This window comes from Styela clava, chromosome 1 (genome assembly GCF_964204865.1).
Source record: "Styela clava chromosome 1, kaStyClav1.hap1.2, whole genome shotgun sequence".
NCBI lineage: Eukaryota > Metazoa > Chordata > Ascidiacea > Stolidobranchia > Styelidae > Styela > Styela clava.
In genome coordinates this window covers 27,871,438-27,896,338 of record NC_135250.1, presented here as the reverse complement: position 1 = coordinate 27,896,338, position 24,901 = coordinate 27,871,438, and the positions used below count along the sequence as shown (strand labels likewise).

The window sequence follows — 24,901 nt, the reverse complement described above, 5'->3', positions numbered from 1 at the left end:
GAATTGTGAATGTTGTAATGATTGTTATTATTTAAATATAGTGAATTTTATAAATTTTTAAGCTCCCAAAGATGATAAAAATGCAACTACTGAAGACAACAGGTACTTTCTCACAAATGAAGCAACAACTTCGCCGATTGAACAAACTGTAGTTGGGAAAATAACAAAACCAGCTACAAGTAGCGACGACTTTGGCAGAGAAACTGAGAAATTCTTTTTCATCTCTACTCTTGTACTTGGCATTCTTCTCGTTATTGCAGTGATCATCATTATTGTCCTTGCTATCAGGTAAGGTTCAAATCACTATTGGATGTAAAATAAACTTTGCACAGACACGTACAACTCTCGGACTCTGCCTGCTTTCTTATGTTCATATGATTATTGGTATTACATATCGGCATTGAATTTTTTAAAAACTGGATTTACTATTTAGATCAATATCAACTATGTTGGAGAGTAATTATCTTTGGCGGATTCAAAAGTGGTTGGGTCGTTAGTACGACAGCAGGGATCGATAGCAGTAGGTCAAAATCATTCCAAGTATCAAATAACATCAAATTCCTTAATTGTCTTGGTTGCTTCCGTTTGCATTTTTAAAATGTTTGCATCACTGTTGTATCTCCAAGGTTCAGGCGCCAAAATAGTTAGACCTGCAAGAAATTGAGATAATACCGAAGCTTGAAAATCCATACATTTTTTTAAATTTTAGGATGAAAAACAACAGGAATACAACTACTACCCCGAAGAATATGAAACCGAGTATCAAAAATATAACAAAAGCTCAGTTTGAATGTGAACACGGAATCTACGAAAACAACACTATTAAACAATCAAAGACAACCAGCTCTACCGAAACTTCTGGATACGAATTGCCTATTTGTCACGAGCATTCTACAATGACTTCTCATCCCGATCCAGGGCTTCAGATTAAATACTTGACGAGCGATTCATTGCAACAACCTGATAAATCATCTGAATACGAGCCGACAAATTTCCACCCGTATCATGATATCGAATATTGACTTCAACTGTTAATTTGTTCAACATTATTTCAGTTCTTCTTCATGTCATTGACTGCTTGAGATTAGACAGGGTAGAGTATAGTCACTCCTGAATATGTGAGAAGATCTTGCTATAATAGAGTTTATATAGACATACAAAATGATCATACATATATTTGACAAATAACTTTAGCAAAATGAGTTAAAACTCCTTTTTTGTTTCTCTTGTAGTTTGTGCAACAAGATGGTGGACACTTGAACATAGTATGTGTACCAGGTTAGGTCATAATTTCATTCCGATTTCCTTATTTTAGTTCCAATATGAGTTCGGGGACCAGCCAAATGACTCCGTAGTAACTGTATCTGAAATTTTGGACTAACTTCAACCTGATACACATACTACGTTCCGGAGTCCGCCATTTTGTTGCACATACTACGGGAGTACACTCTTTTTTTTCAATTCGTATTTTTAGACTATTTTGATGATTCATGTACTCTTCCGTGTATTTTATTTTGCCTTTTCATTCGATATTTGTTCTCATTCAACATGGAATTTAAATGAGCCAAGTTAAATGTCTAGAGCAGACATAGAGAAATTTTGGGAAAGTATAGTGGGTTATCAATATATATTTGATATTCATGTAGAAAACGAGTTTAGGCTTGAACAGTTTTTTTAGTAAATTGATATATACATTTTGAATTTGATTTAATTTTTTTTTTGTAAATAAATTCTATTTGAAATAGATATTGAAAAAATGAATTATAACTTGTAATTCTAATTGTAATCTCAAACCATAATGTTCAGATTAAGATTATTTTTATTCGCATAATAAATGCTTGTCTGCAACGATCTCACTGCATAATAAAAAATATTGATAAAATGTACCCGCGATCTGAAATCCTGTGGGTTTGCATGATCGAATGCTGACTCAATGCAACAAGAGAAAAAAACATTCTAGTGAAAAAGCGATATTTTTATTTAACCTGGACTAATCGTGCGGCATATCGTCCTTTCTTTCCCGGATCTGAATTGAAATTTATAGATACCCAAAAAGCAACTTTATAAGATACAATTATTAGAAAGCATGGACATAATTTTAATAGAAATCGATGATGAGAAATACAAGAGTGCAACAAACCGGATGTAATAGATCGTTTAATATTCTTGCGTGACTTCTCAATTTACGTTAAAATATTTTGTTTTCGTGGTTTCAATTTCTGATCACTCTGACGAGGCAATTGAGGTACTTATTGCTCAGAACATAATGACAAAATTACAGGTTATAAAGACAGGTTTTTTTTATCTTTAGATATCACAGGCCTGCAGGACAATGTACAGCTAGCTATTCAATAATCTCCTTGGAAATTTATTAACATGTTATTTGTAAAATTCTGCTTGAATGTGCTATCTTTCTGACAGAATTTAATTAAAATTATGAGAAAAGGTATAATTGTATAAATCAAAAAAATATATTGAAACATATTAATGTAAGTTTATGGCAAAAATCATTATCAATTAACTAATGTGTCTGTAGGTATGTTTTCAGATATACAATTATAGTTTTTGTTGGCTTGATTGAATAGGCTTCCAAAGATAAAACAAGATCACACCAGAGAAAGATCGTTTGCTAACGATTTTTACCTCGGCAATTGGTCCTAGACGGCTAACTCTATGGCGTAATATTGTAATTAAGCAAACGCAAGTTCACCAACGTTCAATTTTTATGAAATGGGAAAATCTGCGGTTGAAAAAGTGATATCGTGTAGGATTGAAAAATAATTCAATACCGATAAACCCAAAAAACTGCGGAATACTTTTGTTTGAATGCTTATTGCGATTTGATGATTTAGAATGATTAAATTTTAGTTTAGTTTGTATAGGTACTGCAGTTAGTTATTGGATCTCTATATTTGTTTTATGAAGGTTATATACCAAGTGGATATGCCCAAATATCGAACAGAGGGTTGTTCTAGTGAGACTTGATTTTCCCACGCTTGTCCGACGATATTTCAGTCAATTTCCTGCTAGGCTTTAGACTTTCCGTACAGTACCAATGCCCGACTTTTGCGTCCACATATTTGGACATTGCTCTTTCTCAAAAATATGTGTGGCCTCTATGAGATTTGTGTTTTGTGCGCGATGACGTCATCAAAACTTAAAATTGCGCTCCTTGTGGCGGTTACGCTTTTGCGTAAGTTAAAATTTGTGCTCAGCTGCAATACGGTGCCAAATTGTGACAAAATGCATACCCGTATCATTTCGTGTTCATATATTTGTTCATCGCTCTCTTGTTTCATAGCATTGTTCATAATTTGACCAATTCATTTTAAAAATACATAATGGGTGAAGAGTAATCTAAGTAAATTAAAAATATCCAAAGTGTTCACGAACTAAATTAGCAATATTTCCGATTCAAAATTTTTGTTCGGAAGATTCGATCTCAATCATTGAATTAGATTAGTCAGATCATGATTACACATAAACAACCTTAGATCGTCTGTGCACAAGGAAATGATATCACACATTACCAAATAACAAAGAGCCTATTTACAATTACGTATCTGCATTTGACAAGTAATATTCATTGCTTTAGTACACGTAATAAATAAATAGGTACATGAGTACTCTGATGAACGCATGCGTAACAACTGTTGCCCGACATTTACGGTTTTGAAATTATACTTTGGGATAACCATATAAAGTCTTCCTGGTAGTTGCAAGAGACGGGAGCTGACATTTTAAAAAAACATGCATTTCTATACGCGGGTATTGTTACTTATAGGTGAGTAATTTGCTCATATTATTTTTAATAGTGACTCTCAATGATGTATATAACAGGATAAATGTTGTTTACTTCAATACGTACAGTGATTAAATTTGTTGAGTTAAAATGCCTCATTCAAATTTGAATAAATCCCGAATTTTTTAGAGTGAGTGATATGAATTTATCAATATTGACTTTTGATATATAATTAATTAGCACCAAGTGAGATAGTTGACATTTGCACTGTATATAACTGTACGTATACTTTCTTTAAAAAAAGCTTAAACCCCGTATTTTAAACTCAAACCCTAAGATCGGATTTATGACTTGTTGGTCTGAGAAAAAATATTCAACGCAACTAATATTCCTTCTTGTTCTCCTATAGTGGCAGCAATTCTTCACCAATCTATTGGTCTGAGTACTATTAACGTTGATTTATGTTCTACACATGAATCAGGCTCAATGATAAGGTAAAATATTTCTCTATTTTTTTATTAAGTTTTGATAAAAATTGATACAAATAAAGCATCCAATCCAATAAAAAATAATTTTAACATAAATAATAATCAACAGAATGATGTAAAATATGGGCTTAATTTATTTTGATAAATTTTTAAAAATGAAGAAATGAAATTGCATGATTATCCAGCCATATATGAACATGAAAATATAGTTCAAATAGTCATTTTCAAATTGTATTTTTCAGAAGAAGAGGGGATATTCACAGTATTTGGGAATTAAAAGCCGATAGTTGCACATCTGTTGACGGCGTCACGTTAGTCAAAATTACTAAAAATGATCTCAATCAAAACAGTCAGTGCATTGGATCTCTGAAATTACTGGTTATTAAAGTGAATACATTTTTTGTGTTTATTTGTAACAAATAAACAACTTTTATTTATTATACAAATATAGTTTTGTATCCGTCTTCAAGGCTTGTTTCGATTAATTTGTATCCTTGTAATTTCAATTTATTGCGTGGTTATTTTCCTCGAAACATGTTCATGTGTTAAACGTTGCATAATTTCACTCCTTATCTAGTTTTTAATAGTTGTCTTTATCATCTTATTTTGAGGTAATTGGGAATTACAAATGTGTTAGTCTCAGTTACGTATTTCAAATTTCGCAAAAATACTTTATTTCCTTCAAAATTACAAGCAATATTGTTCCCGCCATTCACCATATAAGCAGTCATATAATGTTTCACTTCATTTGTTTATAAAAATGAAAGATACTTGAGATATGCTGTTCTCTACGTAGGTAATCAATATATCGGTTATAATGTGTAAAATTAGGACCCGATAATCACATTAGTGCCATATATGGTAAATTATACGAGGTATTATCATGTATTATCATATAAAGGCATCAATTGATCAATATGTCACAGCTGGATTAGTGGATAAAGAACTGTGTGATTCCAAACTCAACGACTGTTTCCTTTTTACCTCAAAAACTGTATCTGAAGAATCTATTACTGACGGTATAATAGGATATACCAGCATATCATTGGAGTTAATATTTTTCCAATTAATTTGTCATATAGAACAGGAGATGGTTACTCTTCTGAATTTCAACAATTCAACTTCCAGTCAATATACCGGATTACCGGATATTAAACAACAAAGGTAAAAGCAACAAATTAGGTATAAGCGAATTTATAAGTCTCCTTAAACCTAAGTACTTCGTATTGTATTCAATGTTTATCAATCTATTTGTATAAAATGCTTCATATAGCAAATGGGAAATTTGATTTATTCTATCAGCAGAGAATTTTGTGATTCCCAACCAAACTACTGTTTCCTTTTTACTCCAAATATGTGATTAATGAGTCTATTACCGATAGATGTGCTAAGATAATTCCTCATATCATTGAAGGCAATATATTTACAATAAATATTACTTAAAGGACAGAGTATGGTTTCTATGATCATTTCCAAGTTTTTCGCATTTCCCCTGTTTAAGCGAAAACAAGCAGCAAGGTAAAAAATAAGCTAAAGATAAACATGGAATTTGTTGTGATTTAGATCGAACTGAATAGTTATGGCCTCATGAGTGGTCATTCGTTAGCATGACGTAGTTATTGCTTTTATATATTATAAACAAAATGACTCGACACATTTTTTGGCTTAACTAACATCAGACATATTTTAAGAAAAAAAAATTAATCAAAACAAAATAAAAATTAAAATTAGTATGATATTTTTTTTCCAAACTTTAATGCTAGCAATATCGAAATTGTGAATTTTGTAATGATTGTTATTATATAAATATTGTGAATTATATAAATTTTTAAGCTTCTAAAGATGATAAAAATGCAACTACTGAAGACAACAGGTACTTTCTCACAAATGAAGCAACAACTTCGCCGATTGAACAAACTGTAGTTGAGAAAATAACAAAACCAGCTACAAGTAGCGACGACTTTGGCAGAGAAACTGAGAAATTCTTTTTCATCTCTACTCTTGTACTTTGCATTATTCTCGTTATTGCAGTGATCATCATTATTGTCCTCGCTATTAGGTAAGGTTCAAATCACTAATGGATGTTAAATAAACTTTTGACAGACACGTAAATCTCTCGGTCTCTGTCCGCTTTCTTATGTTCATATGATTATTGGTATTACATATCGGAATTGAATTTTTTTTTAAATTGATTTTCTATTTAGATCAATATCAACTAAGTTGAAGAGTAATTATCTTTGGTGGATTCAAAAGTGGTTGAAACGTTAATACGACGACAGATATCGGCAGCAATAGGTCAAAATCATTCCAGGTATCAAAAGCCATCAAATTCCTTTATTTTCTTGGTTGACTCCGTTTGCATTTGTAAAATGTTTGCATCACTGTTGTATCTCCAAGACTCAGGCGCCAAAATAGTTAGACCTGCAAGAAATTGAGATGCTACCGAAGCTTGAAAATCCATACATTTTTTTTTTAATTTTAGGATGAAAAACAACAGGAATACAACTACAAGCCCGAAGAATATGAAACCGAATATCAAAAATATAACAAAAGCTCAGTTTGAATGTGAACACTGAATCTACGAAAACAACACTATTAAACAATCAAAGACAACCAGCTCTACCGAAACTTCTGGTTACGAATTGCCTATCTGTCACGAGCATTCTGCAATGACTTCTCATCCCGATTCAAGGCATCAGATTAAATACTTGACGAGCGATTCATTGCAACAACCTGATAGATCATCTGAATACGAACCGACAAACTTCCTTCCGTATCATGATATTAAATATTGACTTCACCTGTTTGAGACTGCTTGAGATTAGACAGGGTGGAGTATAGTCACTCCTGAATATGTGAGAAGATCTTGCTATAATAGAGTATATATAAACATACAAAATGATCATACATATATTTAACAAATAACTTTAGCAAACTGAGTTAAAACTCCTTTTTTGTTTCTCTTGTAGTATGTGCAACAAGATGGCGGACACCTGAACATAGTATGTGTACCAGGTTAGGGTTAGGTCATAATTTTATTTCAATTTTCCTTCTTTTAGTTCTATTATGAGTTTGTGGACTAGCCAAGTGACTCCCGTAGTATTTGTACTTGAAATTAGGGCCTAACCCTAACCTGATACACACTACGTCCCGGTGTCCGCCATCGTGTTGCACATACTACGGGAGTACCCTTTTTCTCAATTCGTATTTTAGAGACTATTTTGATGTTTCATGTACTCTTTCGTGTATTAAGTTAAAACCCGTAAATGTATAGACTGTAGACATAGAGAAATTTTGGGAAAATATAGTGGGTTATCAATATATATTTGATATACATGTAGAAAAAACGAATTTATGCTTAAAAAATTTTTTAAGTAAATTGCTATATACATTTTGGATTGGATTTAAATTTTTTTTTTCTTCAAATAAATTCATCTATATGAAATAGATATCGAAAAAATGAATTAAAACTTGTATTCCTAATTGTAATCTCAAACCTTAACGTTCAGATAAAGAATATTTTTAATCGCATAATAAATGCTGGTCTGCAACGATTATCCCACTGCATAATAAAAAATATTGATAAAATGTATTGGCGATCTGGAATATTGTGGGTTTGCATATCAAATGCTGGCTCAATTACAAATGTGGAACGACCTTCTAGTTGAAAACCGATATTTATTTTTAATCTGAAATAATAGTGCGGCACATCGTTCTTTCATTCCCGGATCTGAATTGTGATTTATAGAAACTCAAAAAGCAACTTTATTACAAACAATTATTAGAAAGCATGGACATAATTCATTAAGGAATAAATTGTATCATTAGAAATGATGATAAGAAATACAAGAGTACAGCAAACAGTATGTAATAGTTCATTTATTATTCTCGCGTGACTTCTCAATTTTCGTTAAAGTATTTTGTTTACGTGGTTTCGGTTTCTGATCACTTTGAAGAGGCAATTGAGGTGCTTGTTGCTCAGAACATAATGACAAAACTTGATTGATTAGGCTTCCAATGTTGGAACAAGATCACATCAGGAAAAGATCGTTTGCTCACGAATTTTACTTCGGCATTTGGTCCTGGACCTCTAATCCCCTGGTTATATTGTAATCAAGCAAACACAAGTTGACCAACACATTTTTCATGGAATTGGAAAATCTGCGGTTGGAAATGTAACATCGTATAGGATTGAAGAATAATTCAATACAAAAAACTCCGATATACTTTTGCTTGAATATCAAATAAATCAAAAAAAATAATTATCAAATATCCAAATCTTCAAAACGCGACAAAAACGTTAGCGAGTCACATCAAAAAATTGCGTCGGCCGATACACACCCAAATCAAAATGCTTCAACAAGACTGAAATAAATTGAATGAAATATTTGCACCTGAAATTGTTGTGAACAAAACTGATGAACCAATCGATTTCAAATCTTGGTGACAAGGAACTGGTAATAGTTTCCAGGAACGGATTACTTATATGATTCAAAAAATATCTTTGAGTCCTGTGGGGTTCTACATTTCATCCAATGTTTTTTTGATATCACAAATATTGCGCTATCCCGTGGATTTAATACAGTTGATGATCACTGATCAGCTAAGACATGACCTGTAACGATGCTTATCGCGATTTGATGTTTATGAATGATCAGATATATATTTAATTTTAGTTTAGTTTGCATGTGTACCGCAGTTAGTTATTGGACCTCTATACTCGTTTATTGAGGTTAATATACCAAGCGAATATGCCCAAACATCACACGCACAGATAGTTGTTCTCGTGAGACTTTATTCCGCCACGCTTGTCCGACGATCTTTCAGTCAATGTGCTGCTAATCTTTAGACTTACCCTACCGGTACCGATGCCCGACCTTTGTTTCCACATATTTGGGAAAATATGTGTGGTATGAGATTCGTTTTTTGTGTGCAATGACGTCATCAAAATTGAAAATTGAGCTCGTTGTGATGGTTCCACTTTTGCGTAAGTTAAAATATGGTGCTCAGCTGCGGTACAGTGCCGGTACGGCTGTTGTGACAAATTGCATACCCGTACCATTTCGTGTTCATATATTTGACTAACGCTCTCTTGTTTCATTATATATATAGTATTGATCATAATTTGGCGAATTCACTTCAAAAATACCTAACGCGTGGAGAGTAATCTGAGTAAATTAAAAACATCAAAAGTGATCAGGAACTAAATGAGCAATATTTCCGATTCAAAATTTTGTTCGGAAGGTTCAATCTCAATCATTGCATTACATTAGTCAGATCATGATTTCAAATAACGAACCTTGGTAAACTGTTGCAGGTGATCGTCTGTACACGAGGAAGTGATCCCGCGCATTACTAATGAACATAGAGCGTACTTTACCATTACGCATCTGCATTTGGAAAGTAATATCAATTGCTTAATAAAAGTAATGAATGAGTAGGTACGTAGGAACACAGTCGAATGCATGCGTCGAAACTGTTGCTTTGGCCGACCTTTACGTTTTCAAATTTGTACCTTTGGGATACCCAAATAAATTTATTCGGTGCATTTGGAAGAGACCTCAGCAGACATATTTGAAAAACATGCATTTCTTTGCGCGGGTATTGTTACTTATAGGTGAGTAATTTGATCATAACATTTTTTATTAGTGACTCTCAATAATGTAAGTGGATAGGTGATGTTTACTTCACTACTTACATTCAATGAATTTTTTGAGTTAAATTGCCTCATTCAAATTTGAATAATTCCGAAACTTTTTAGAGTGAGTGATATGAATTCGAGAATTTCATCGAGGTTTTGAGAAAATCGGAACTTCAACGTTTTATAACTTGACTTTTTTACCAAATATATAACTAATTAGTACTAAGTGAGATAGTTGACATTTGCACTGCATATAACTGTTCGTATACTTAAAGAAGTCATCTTCAATAATATGACGTGTATTTGAAACTCAAACCCCCAGAGCGGATTTATGACTTGTCGGTTCTGAGGAAAAATATTCAAAACTAATATTCTTTCTTGTTCACCCATAGTGGCAGCAATACTTCACCAATCTATTGGTCAGGACCAGATTAATGTTGATTTATGTTCTACCCCTATATCAGGAGCAACTGTAAAGTAAACATTTGTCTATTTTTATTTTATTAAATTCTGATAAAAAATGATACAATTAAAGCATCCTCTCCAATAAAAAATCATTTTAACATGAATAATAATTAACAGAATGATGAAAAATATGGAAACATTTTATTTTGGTAAACTATTAAAAATTATGAAATGAAATTTCATGATCATCCAGCCGTATATGAACATGAAAATATAGTTTAAATAGTCCTTTTTTAAATTGTATTTTTCAGAAGAAAAGGGTATACTCAAAGTATTTGGGAATTAAAAGCCGATAGTTGCATATCTGTTAACAGCGTCTTGTTAGTTAAAATTACAAAAAATAATCTCACTCAAAACAGTCAGTGCATTGGATCTCTGAAAATTACTGGTAATCAATATGAAAACATTTTTCGTGTTTATTTGTAACAATCAAACAACTTTTATTTATTATAAAAATATAGTTTTGTATCGTCTTCAAGGCTTGTTTCGATTAACCTGTGTCCCAGTAATTTTATTTCATCATGTGGTTATTTCTCTCGAAACATGTTTATGTGTTATATACGTTACATAAATGCACTACTCATCTAGTTTTAAATAGTTGTATTTATCATCTTCTGTTGCGTTAATTGGGAATTACAGTTGTGTTGTGATCAGATATGTATTCCCAACTTCACAACAATAAACAATTTATCCTTAAAATTACAAGCGATAATGTTCCCGCCATTCACCATATAAACTGTAATAAAATGTTTCACATTATATATTTTTTTAAAACGAAAAATATTTGGGATATGCTGTTTTTCAGTCGAGATTTGTACGTATAGGTAACCAATATATCGGATTTAATATGTAAAATCAGGACCCGATACTCATATTAGTACCGTATATGGTAAATTATAGGAGGTATTATCATGTAAAGGCACCAACTAATCACTATGTTTCAGATGGATTAGTGGATACAGAACTGTGTGATTCCAAACTCAACGACTGTTTTATTTTCGCCTCAAAAACTGTATCTGAGGAAGCTATTACTGACGGATGTGGGGGGATGCACCATCATATTATTGGAGACAATATTTTTTCAATTATTTTGACATATAAGACAGGGAATGGTTACTCTCATGAACTTCAAGAATTCAAAATCCTGTTAATATACCGGATATTAAACAACACAGGTAAAAGCAACAAGTTAAGTATGAGCGAATTAAATTAGTCTCTTTCAACTTAAGTTCTTCGTATTGTATTCTGCAGTAATCTGAAGTAGAAAATAATATAACTGCAAAAAGTGTAAGCATATATTACTAAAAAAAGTAATATGTATGCTTGCTGAGCTTCAACAATATTATAATGTGCCAATTCTGTAGAATAGTAAAGTATATACATTTTTTAAATATACAGTACATTGCCATACTCATCTAGTCAATGATCTGTTTAACATTAGAGAATGTAATTTTAGTTAATTGAAAACGAAACAAACGCGCTTTTTAAAAGAGAATTTTCAAATATTTGATACCATAATTTCTTATAAAAATCTTTAATTGTGACGCGATTTTTGATATATGCACATACTTGAATTTAAAAAGAGTTACCAGCAATAAAAACTGGACTGTACTTATTTGTAGAACATCAACAAACTACAGCAAGGAATAGTGTTCCCACCACATCTAACTATCATACAACATATTCAGAAAATGGGCGGATTGCAACTCAACCTGGTTATTCGATAAACAATACACAAAATGACATAACCTTAATCCTACTGTCTACGGATGCAGGAGATGGTGAAAATTGTAAAACAAAAGATAATCCAACTTTGATTATTGTTCTGGCAGTCTTGCTTTGTTTAGGAGTACTCATCATAATCATCCTAACATTGAGGTAATTTGCATAAAAAATTATAGCGCCATCCTTCGATTTTTTGTTTTCAATTATGTATGGTCCAGCCTCAATTTTTTACAAATGGCGCTAAATTCGTTTGAAAAATTGTAATAACTTGTTAAATAACCATTTATAAATTGTAGGAAGTATAGCTCAGTTCATACCAATCATACAAGATAAATTTCAAGTGTGTGAAGTATACACGACTTTTGAACCACTTTGAAGCAAAATATTGATATCAACGTTAGTATAAATAGTAGTACCACTCGTTCGTGCGTCTTTAAGCTCTTCGTTATCTCTGCCATTTATGTTGCAGATTTTATCGCAAAATGGCAAACTATCGTCAATTATTGTCTACAACCTCGAAATTATCTCCGGAATCTGAACCGCAGCAAGAGATGGAAGCGCAGCTGGATAGCGAAGTGCAACAAGGGAACGAAGTGCAGCAAAAAAACGAAGTGCAGCAACCGAGCGAAATGCAGCAAGAGGACGACGAGACCCAAGAATCAAACAACTCTAAAAACATTGAAAATATGTATAGCGTCGTCAACAAAAACGCGAAAAATTCCAAAAACACCAAGTCAGAAAAAGAAATGGTAGACAACGTGCTTTATAATATGTAGCAATTATTTTATCTCAAAACACCCAGATTTGACAATATTACTTCGGACAACAAATAACGTGTTACTAGTAGTTTGCGCAACTGGCGTAACAGCAAATTTTATCAATTCAGAGAATGCTGAAGACTTTTAAAAATTTTGATCTGTTGTTTTTTTTCATCCAATTGTTTTTCCTTTCTTTGAATTCTTTCGTACATATATCTAGGCTTTCTTTTTACGTACCACGAAAATCTTGAAGCTATGTATAGCGTCGTCAACAAAAACGCAAAAATTTAAAAAAACGCTGAGTCGGAAAAAGAAATGCTAGACAACGTGCTTCACAATACGTATTTGCATTCATTTTATCCCGAAACACTCAGATTTGATTATTACTTCGGACAACACAAAACGTGCTTCTAATATATATCTGTTGTTTTTTTTAATCCAATTGTTTTTCCTTTCTTTGAATTCTTTCGTACATATATCTAGGCTTTCTTTTTACGTACCACGAAAATCTTGAAGCTATGTATAGCGTCGTCAACAAAAACGCAAAAATTTAAAAAAACGCTGAGTCGGAAAAAGAAATGCTAGACAACGTGCTTCACAATACGTATTTGCATTTATTTTATCCCGAAACACTCAGATTTGATTATTACTTCGGACAACACAAAACGTGCTTCTAATATATATATATAGTGTTACTAGCGTAACAGCAAACTTTATAAATTTACAGAATGCTGAAGACTTTGATCTGTTACACTGTTTTCTTTTATCCAATTGCTTTTTCTTTCTTCGAACACTATTGTACATATATCTAGGTTTTCTTTTCACGTGTTATATATGTGACGTACATATACTGTATTTTATCATTCAATAGCATTCATCCTATCTCAAAAATAGTTGAATTTAACAATACAACTACGGAAAACGAGGAGCGTTCATCTTAATATTTGGCCCAACCGATGTATACGCGTTTTTTATATTTCACAAAATCTTTTCGAACTAAATTTTCAAAAACTTTTGAATGTAACACTATTATTTTCCTAATTATTTTTTATGCATAGTTAGGCTTTAATTTGTACTTATATTTGCTTATTGTTTGTACTTATATTTGTATATTATATTTGCATGTAAGTGACGTATAAATGAGTTTTTTTTTATTCAAAGATCGGTTTCCATATGAACCTTTAAGGAAACTTATTCTAGGAATGATTCCAATTTTCAGAATAATTCTTGTACAATCACTTTTTAACGCAAACTGTGACGCAGAGATATGTCATAATCACAAAGTGGATAAACAGCAGGATTCATCATATATTCTCCAGTGAATGATTAATCATAAAATGGCTGTTTAACAAATATTCGAATTTGAACTGTTTGTGGGTGAAGCTCTCTTGTGATTATAATATTTTATTGAAGAATATGTGTTGTTGTAACCCTTCATTATATTGCATGCCACTTTTGTTGTTAAATAGAGAAAAAAACATGTTGTAAGCATTGCCCGTAGAATATTCCATCCAAATTATATTCCATCAAAAATATTCTAATAAAAAATGAAGTAAAAATGCCTACAAATACGACGATGACGCGATCAACAGGCGTCCATATATCAGCTGAAAAAGATTTGTCACCATTAAGTCAACTAAATTACCATTTGTATTTCCCCTCTTGCTTGGAATACGCAGCGAGCTGCTATAAAAATACGATGTTGTTGTGCCCCTTTATTAAACTGCATCCTTGTTGCTATTAAATAGCGAAAATTTTTTATGACGATAGCATATTCAATCCACACCGAATTTTGATTCATTAATTACTATATTCTAATAAAAATTGAGTATAAATGCCTACAAATTACGTACAAATACGACGAAGGCGCGATCAACCAGCGCCCATATGTCAGTGGAAAATGGTTTATCATCATCAAGACCTCTTAATGGCTTTCAAATTTCCCACCTTGCTTTGAATAAGCGATTAACCAGCGCTCTTATGTCAGTGGAAGATAGTTTATCATCATCAAGACACCTAAATTACTATTGGTGCAGCGAGCTGTTATGATTTAGAAATACCGTTGTTGTTGTTGTTCCCCTTCAATATACTGCATGCTACCCTTGTTAAATTGCGACAATAGCATATGTCGATAGCATTGCTCGTATTATTTTAAATCCACACCAAATTTATATTCTTCTAAAAATATTCTATTGAAAATAGAGTAAACATGCTTACAAATATCCTGCAAATGGGACGGAGACGCGCTAAAACAGCGCCATATGTCATTGGAAAATGACTTATCATCAACAAGACACCGAAATCAGCGATTAAACAGCGTCCATATCTGGGTGAAAAATAGTTTACCATCATCAAGACACCTAAATTATCATTGGTTTTTCCCATCTTGCTTGTACGCAGCGATCTGCTATGTTTTGAAAATCCCGGAATGTTTTGTCAAGCATATGCGACTGAATATATTACAACCTTGGTGGGACTGTGATTTTTCAGGGGCCCGTTGAGCCGATCGAGCTGGCAATAATACCAAATTTAGACAATGAAACCAGAACATATAAAAAATAATTCGATTGGGTTTGGTACCCAATTTAAAATTCGATTATGTTGAAAATTATGAAGGTAAAGCAGTAGTAAAACTAGTGTATATTTTCATGTCCTTGTTTAGTACTGTAGGACTAGCTTATGAAAGTGAAGATAATTTAGCTGCGGATTCCTTCGTTAACTAGATCATAAGCTACATAATGCCTGCTTATTCATTTGCATTGTTGGACTTCTAATCGAAACATCAACTTCATGGTATAGGTAGGTGAACATCCCATCAGGGTTATGAAGACAGTATTTAAATGAGGACAGTTTTAATATTTTTGTCGATTCCATTGATGTATTTCCTAAATTATTTTGGTAACGATCAACTGTATTGCAAAACATGCATTACTCTTTGTACTTGAAGCGACAATGAAGTCATAACAACCCCAGATTAATCCCATTAATTAGCCAGTTATTTGTTCCATATGCATGTACTTGTTGGCAATGGCCTCCTGCGGAAGCGAAGAGTTCATGAATCCTCTCTCACATAATTATCGTCCAAGGGATTTGAACATGCGAACCCAAGCAGGTGTATGCTGCTATACCGATACGAAATAGTAATAAATATACTAATTTTTAGATTGGTTGTGGTCGAGGTATTTTTTTTATCTTTTCAAAAAAGGCATTATTACGGTGAAATGTCATTTTAAAATAACGATTAAAAAGGTAGCGTTTCTCTGAATTAAACAAATTTATTCATTCGACCGTATTTTTGTTTTAATCATTTTTAACCTAATTTGGGACAAGAAATATTAACCTGGCTAAAACAATAAACAAATAGCAGTTTTGTAAAATTTTAAACAGGCTTTATTCTGAAGCCTTTACAATATAGAGGACGGGCCCCTAGGCTAAGGGTAAATCCGGCACTGCTCACCACAGACTTCATAATGTGTTCTACAATGAACGATATCTGTATTTCATAGCGATTTTGTTTTTCTGAACAACCTATTACAGACCAATGGAATGGGGTGTGACGACAACCTATTACCGTTCAGTGGAATGGGATATGAAGAAAACCTATTACCATCCAAGGAAATGGAATGCAAAGGATAAGAACAACCCGCTAAATTTGTTGATTGACAGCGCTCAAGGGAATTCTAATTTTCTTATTGACCAGAAATTGGGAAACCGAATCTACAGTTGCTATCTGGTTTTATACGTGTGTTGAGGCAATATTTACTTGGTGCTCCCGTAGTATGTGTACCAAAATGGCACACAACCTGAACATACTATGTGTACCAGGTTAGGTTTATCGGGTTGTGTGCCATCTTGGTACATTTACTACGGGAGCGCCATTTATCTATGCTTCATTGAGGCTTCATTTTGAAATCCTGGATGTCGGAGTCCAGGTCGGTACAGATTTATTTAATAAGATGCCTAACTTTTAAATTAAATTGAAACAATGCTTTCAGCCGACTAATCCGCAAATATAAATCATTTTAGATAGGAGATTGAGCCAATGGAACATGGTAATCTGGAGTTGAAAAACTCGAAGTAACGAGTGCACATCTCGATGTACTCATGAAAATACTCATGCAAAACGAAAACGCATAGAAAAATAAACTTAGAAATGTTAATATCGTGAATAAATATACACATCTATATATTCATCTAGCCGGAGCTAGCTAAACACAGACAATGTAGAACATGTATCTCATGATTGACGTTTATATACACAGGATTCCTATCTGATTCTGCAGACGAAGATTTGGCATATTTTTCTTTCGAATAAGAAGCTAAAGCAACAAATGCAGCCACTCCAAAAGAACTATTTTTCAAGTATAGATATGAACATTTCGTTGACTTGCACAATGCTTGTGCATGTTTCTTTTTCTTTTGTGTATTCTTAGCCTCTTTTCCGTGTAACCTTTTAATATGGAAATACATTCATTACTGCAACATTCGTTATTCAAATGTAAATAGCTTAGATATCAAATAAGAAGAGAATTTACATCATTACAATTCCCAGAATAAAAATAATGAAAGACACTCACGTCCAGCCAGAAAAATACCGTGCAAATTATTGCGACATTCAAACGCAAATTCTATAGAGATCAAATGAGAAGGGCATTTTCTTTATTTCATGCCTAGAGGGATTGTAAAGAAAGAAAGAAAAGTCGCCAACCACACTAACAAGATGGTACAAGCTTTCTGAATTGACTTGTCAATCAAATAAGGCCCAGGCTTGATTTTAAAACCAGTCAGCAAAAAAACATCGGGCAAATTATAATCTTAATTCATCTACTTTCATAACGTTTTTAGCACGGTTGCCTAAATATCGCCAGCAGCTAATCCAAATTTAATAAAAGGATGCAGCCTCATTACTATTGACTTATTCATTACAGTACTTACAAATATGGCTTAGTTACCTTAGTACGTGTATTGTAATATTTTTTGCATCAACAATAATATTCTATAAAAACTAAAATTCAATGCTCAGATGACACGGAGGTTTCATATTCAAAGCATAACAAATTCGGGCCCAACCACAGAGCTCAACAAAATTTCAGAAAATATTCTTCTAGCAACTCTTCACAACAGGCCTGCCCAACTATTTTCGTTTAACGGGCCACTTTCACATGTCGAAATTCATTACGGGCCGTGTACCAAACTTTAATACTAGCCAAGACCTGATTTCATTAGAATTTACATATACATAAGACGCAAGATTATTACGGTAACATAAAATCAATCAAGTTAAGAATGATTTACTGGTTACTGATTAGTGCTGGCAAAACATTCGAATATCAGCAGTTTACTATTCAAATATCTGGTAACACGGGGGATGGACTTGAAACTCGCGGGTCGCTGAATCAAAAAATCAATCATTACACAACGCACTTGTGTATATCTGACGACCCCGCGAGAATCTGCACACAGTTTTTACTAACAAACAAAGACGTCAAAATTGAGTCTTATATTTGAGCCATGATGTTTTTTATTTATTTATTCTCAGTGGCTATGATATTGTTTCAATGTTAAAATGAGCGTAATGTGCGTCAATGTCGCGGGAACAACAAACTTTAGAGTGCGGTTTCGTATAATTTGAAACTTCAATATAGGCTCCAAATTCATTACTATAATTTCGCTCAGCGTTCGTCGCCAACGATCACACAATATCTTTCGAGTTCGTCAAACAAAACACACAGTTCTGCGGGAAATAAAAAAAAAATAAACTTGATGTCCATCAGGGCGCATCAGATGGAATAATCACACCAAAATCACGAAACATAATTCCGCCTGTATAGCACAGTAAAAATTCAAAAAATCTGCTTACAAAATTTATTGGGCGGGCCGCAAAAAACAGTCCGGCGGGTTTGGCACCATTGCCTTACACTCACTGGGTGCTGAATATTTTTAAAACCGATTGGTATACTAGTTGCAGATCACAGCAATTTTTTTTTACAACAAAGATTGGTGAGCGATTCGTAGGCGCTCCATGTTAAAAATACTTTGCCCTCAATAACCGGATCGTGAAATCTTTTTCACCAGGACGATAAGCTCTAAACATAATACAGTTGTATCCAAGATTGCTATAAACTTTGCCTTCTTGTATTATTCCAGATGAGCGATGCCGACTTTGATTCGAAAGTATTTTCCGAAAAAGTTTGGTCATGTCAACGGAAGGTGACCATCAATACTAGTTTTACAGGTTCTATGTGAACTAATCAATGGTCGAATTCAAAATGACTAAACCCAAACGTGTCAATTAGTTATTGTTGACCACTTTTACAATTGTAATTAATTCGACGACAACTTTAGCCTATTTGGCTTGGATTCATTGGGGCATGGATACGACAGGAGAGAGACAAGGAATTTCATATTTATATCTCAAAAATAAGAAGTCACGAAGCCAGCTTTTGACTATATGACTAAGCACGGCCTCGTAGTCACATCACCGGTCCTATTCAGATATTGAAACAGTTATTTGTCTCAAATGTATGAAATTGTATGGTAATTGCCTGAGATGAGGATTTTAATACGGATACAGATATAATAAATGCACATAAGGACGCATCTGGGCTACTTTAAGAAGTATTGTTAAAATTACTAAACATGTGGCGCACGATTGCCGCTTTATTCGTGTCGGGGGTTTGGAGCACAATCGGTGTTAGCAGAACGATATAATTTGCTGACTTAGTGGGCTGGAGTTTGTTTGCTTAGAAATTCGACATCAAATTGTTAAGTTGTTTTTGCATAGAGATTCGAAACGTCGTAAAATTACACCGACCAAGTATAAGCGGACGTGCACTATTATATACCCATCGTGAACAATCCTTGATTTGGTAAACCCGCAAGACATATTTTCCAAATTTGATTCGGCATTAAACCTATATGTAAACATACTAGAAAATATATGAATTTTGATTTAGACCGCGAAACCGCAAGACTGCTTCTACTCCCAAGAACATTGGAAAACCAAATGTGCATAACGCAAATTTTCCGAAAGTTTCAAAATAATCGAAGCATCTACGAAAACAATATTATTAATACACAAATACAACCTGCTATACTAGCCGCGATCTGTGGATAAAAAATACCTATTTCAGACGATCATTCTGGGGCGACTACTCATCCAGATCAATTGGGATACTTGATGAGCAATTGCAACAACCTGATGTATGAATACGAACCGACAAATTTTCAGCAATTCTCGGGACCTGGAATAGTCAATAGTGGCGGTGCAATTTTTGCATATTTCATTCCTGTCCCACCTCACTACGTCATACAAAAAAGGTCACCGCGACGTCACAATAACATCAATGCGGGAGAGATATCTGGCTTCGGCAAGCTATATTGCGTGATTGTGGCGCAGCACTGACGTAAATTTGGGATTACGTAGTTAGGTTGGTCTCAGGAATGGCATATGCAAAATTTATTACGCTACGTCCACCAGAGGTACTTGTAGTACTAAACTATACCTAGACCCATTTACGGCAGTCGTTCCATAGTTCCAGCTTTTTTCGAAATGTAGTTTTAGGGAAACTGTGGATAAAATCTTTTGTTTTACGTTTTCTCGCCTTCGTTTCCATATATTTCAGCATTTCTCTCTTTTTTAGTCATTTGATCTTTGCATTTCCAATACATAATTCGTGGAGAGTATTTTAAATAAACTACGAAGCCCACAAAATGTGTTTGGGATCTTATGATCAATATTACTAATTAATAATTTAGTTTGGAAGATTCGATCTCAATCATTGAATTAAATTAGTCAGATCATAATTTCAAACCTTAGTAAACTGTTGCAGATGATCGTCTATACACGAGAAAGTGATCTCACACATTACTAATGAACATAGAACGTACTTTACAATTACGTATCTGCATTTGGCAAGTAAGAGTCATCGCTTTTGTACACGTAATAAATGAGTATAGATACACTCTGATGAATGCAACGTAACAACTGTCGCTTTGACAAAGATTTACGTTTTCAAAATTTATACTTTGGAATAATCATATATATATATAAAGCTTTTCGGTGTAGTTTCAAGAGACTGGAACTGACATATTTCAAAAACATGCATCTCTTCGCGCGGGTATTGTTATTTATAGGTGAGTAATTAGTTCGAATCATTTTTCATTAGTGACTCTCAATAATGTATATAAGTGGATATGTTTTATTTACTTCACTACGTACAGTGAATGAATTTGTGGAGAAGTGCTTCATTCAAATTTGAATAAATCCAAAACTTTTTAGAGTGAATGATATGAATTCTAGAAATCCATCGAGGTTTTGAGAAAATCGAACTTCAACGTTTTATAACTTGACTTTTTTAACAAGTATATAACTAATTAGTACTAAGTGAGATAATTGACATCTGCACTTGCATATAACTGCTCGCATACTTGACGGAGTCATCTTTAATAGTATGACGCGTATTTTAAACTCAAACCCATTAAGCGGATTTATTACTGGTCGGTTCTGAGGAAAAATATTCAACATAACTAATATTCTTTCTTGTTCATCTATAGTGGCAGCAATACTTCAACAATCTATTGGTCAGAACCAGATTAACATTGATTTATGTTCTACACCTGTATCAAGCGCAAGTGTAAAGTAAACATTTCTCTATTTATTTGATTAAATTCTGATAAAAATTAATACAAATAAAGCATCAAATTAAATAAAAGATCATTTTATCATGAATAATATTCAACAGAATGATGTAAAATATAGGAAAATTTTATTTTGATAAAGTTTTAAAAATGATGAAATGAAATTTCATGATTATCCAGCCGTATGTGAGCATGAAAATATAGTTTAAATATTCATTTTCGAATTGTATTTTTCAGAAGAACAGGGGATATTCACAATATTTGGGAATTAAAAACCGATAGTTGCACATCTGTTAACAGCGTCTTGTTAGTTAAAATTACCAAAAATAATCTCAATCAAAACAGTCAATGCATCGGATCTCTGAAAATTACTGGTAATTAAAGTGAATTCATTTTTCGTGTTCGTTTGTAACAATCAAACAACTTCTATTTATTATAAAATATAATTTTGTATCCGCTTTCAAGGATTGTTTCGATTAATTTGTGTCCTAGTAATTTCATTTCATCATGTGTTTAGTTCTGTCGAAACATGTTTATGTGTTATACGTACCATAAATTCTCTACTTATCTGATTTTTATTAGTTTAATAGTTGTATTATGATCTCCTGTTGCGATAATTAGGAATCACAAATGAGATGTCTCAGTTATGTATTTTAAATTTCGCGAAAATAAATAATTTCCCTCAAATTACATGCGATAATGTTCCCACCATTCATAGAATGTATCACTTTATTTGTTTAATAAAATGGCCGATACTAGGAATATGCGTTTTTTTGCCGAGATCTCTAAGTAGATAACCAATATATCGGATATAATATGTGAAATTAGGACTTGATACTCATATTAGTGACGTATATGGTAAATTATAGGAGGTATTATCATGTACTATAATGTAAGGGCGCCAATTCATCACTATTTTTTCAGCTGGATTAGTTGATACAGAACTATGTGCTTCCAAACTCAACGACTGTTTCCTTTTTGCCACAAAAACTGTATCTGATGAATCTATTACTGACGGATGTAGTGGGACATACCAGCATATCATCGAAGATAATATTTTTCCAATTAGTTTGACATATAAGATAGGAAATGGTTACTCTCATGAACTTCAAGAACTTAAAATCAAGTTAATACACCGGATAATAAACAACACAGATAAAAGTAACAAATTAAGTATAAGCGAAAATAATTAGTGTCCTTCAACTTAAGTTTTTCGTATTGTATTCGATGTTTATCAATCTATTTATATAAAATGCTCCGTATAGCGAATAGCAAATTTTTTTATCGAATTAGCACAGAACTTTGTGATTCCCAACAAAACAACTGTTTCCCTTTTACTTCAAAAAATGTATCCAATGATTCTCTTACCGACGGATGTGCAATGATATTTCCTCATATCTTCGAACGCAATATATTTACAATGAATGTTACTTATAAGACAAAGAATGGTTTCTATCGTCAGGCTAATAACCAAATTGCGTAAGTCATTTTTAGCGATTTTGAGTTTTTTTTTTATATTTTTTTTTTATAAAATAGGCATTTATGTAATGCTGCGCACCTGTCTGTTAACTCAGATTTTATTTTAAGAATTCCGAAACCCATGAAAATGGAGATTTGGTATGACATGCACATTTGAGCAATTATTTTGTCATAATGAATTATCATTGTTACCGCGGGACCATTGTGACGTCACAGAGGCAAAATAACCCCGGCGAAGTATTGTCCGAACCCAGTTCACCTTGGTTGGCTTTTATATTGGGTGCATTGCTGTTTTATTCTTTATATTTAATTTTAGTCTTATTTTGGTGGGTGTCCAGGGCGTGTTATATTGATGAAATATATATTTTTAAACATAAAAAATAATGTAATTGAAACAGATTAGCTATTTTGGGGATTATACATCGTAGATACTGAGAATTAGATTCGGTTTTGGAATGTTTGGTTTTCAGGACAGCTGCATATAGTCAAGTTGCAAAATTGCGTATATCCCCAGTGGCGTAGCCAGGGGGATGGTTTCGCGGGTCGAACCCCCCCCCCCTTTTGAAATGTGAAAAAATCAAATCATTTTTCTGTATCATAGATAGCAATTTTCCGTAGCTTAAAATGCTTTTTACACCTCATAGACACATTTCTGCCTAAGTCACAGTGCGCCATTATGACGTCACGTAAGTGCGTCATACAAATTAACTCAAATCTGGCTACGATAAAAAAATTGAACCATGGCAAATTATTGACTCTCAATGTCATAACAATATCATTGGGAAGTTTTTTACGTTTTTCTCAAAACTGCTAAAAATGACTTACTCAATTTGGTTATTAGCGTGACGCTATGTTCATTTCGCATTCCCCTAATTTATGTAAAAACAAGCAGCAAAGGTAAAACAAATACGACAATGATAAACATGGAATTTTGTTGTAATTTGGATCGAGCTGGATAGTTATGGCCTTATGGGCGGTCATTCATTAGAACGACTCAGTTGTTGCTTTTATAAAATTTAAAAAAATGACTAGACAGATTTTTGGGATTTACCAATTTCAACGACAGATTTTAGGGAAACAATAAATTAGAACAAAATTAAAACGGAAATTCGTGTTGTTTTTATCTCCTAAACTTTAATGCTGTCAATATCGGAATTGTGAATGTTGTAATGATTGTTAATATTTGAATATAGTGGATTATATAAATTTTTAAGCTCAAAAAGATGATAAAAATGCAACTACTGAAGACAACAGGTACTTGCTCACAAATGAAGCAACATCTTCGACGCTTGAACAAACTGTAGTTGAGAAAATAACAAAACCAGCTACAAGTAGCGACGACTTTGGCAGAGAAACTGAGAAATTCTTTTTCATCTCTACTATTGTACTTGGCATTATTCTCGTTATTGCAGTGATCATCATTATTGTCCTTGCTATTAGGTAAGGTTCAAATCACTATTGGATGTTAAATAAACTTTGCACAGACACGTAAACCTCTCGGATTCTGTCCGCTTTCTTATGTTCATATGATTATTGGTATTACATAGCGGCATTGAATTTTTTAAAAACTGGATTTTCTATTCAGATCAATATCAACTATGTTGAAGAGTAATTATCTTTGGCGGATTCAAAAATGGTTAGGTCGTTAGTACGACGACAGAGATCGGTAGCAGTAGGTCAAAATCATTCCAGGTATCAAAAGACATCAAATTCCTCTATTGTCTTCGTTGCTTCCGTTTACATTTTTAAAATGTTTGCATCACTGTTGTATCTCCAAGGCTCAGACGCCAAAATAGTTAGACCTGAAAGAAATTGAGATACTACCGTAGCTTAAAAATCCATCCATTTTTTTAATTTTAGGATGAAAAACAACAGAAATACAACTTCTACCCAGACGAATATGAAACCGAGTATGAAAAATATATCAAAAGCTCAGTTTGAATGTGAACACGGAATCTAGGAA

General features: G+C 33.1%; 1 long non-coding RNA gene across 1 annotated transcript; it reads left to right on the top strand.

Moving 5' to 3' along the window:
- The first annotated feature begins 10,623 nt into the window (after positions 1 to 10,623).
- Positions 10,624 to 12,088, top strand: LOC144424451 (uncharacterized). Its single transcript, XR_013476722.1, has 3 exons — positions 10,624 to 10,724; positions 11,281 to 11,511; positions 11,959 to 12,088. It is a non-coding gene; the product is annotated as an uncharacterized LOC144424451 (long non-coding RNA).
- Positions 12,089 to 24,901: the final 12,813 nt, after the last annotated feature.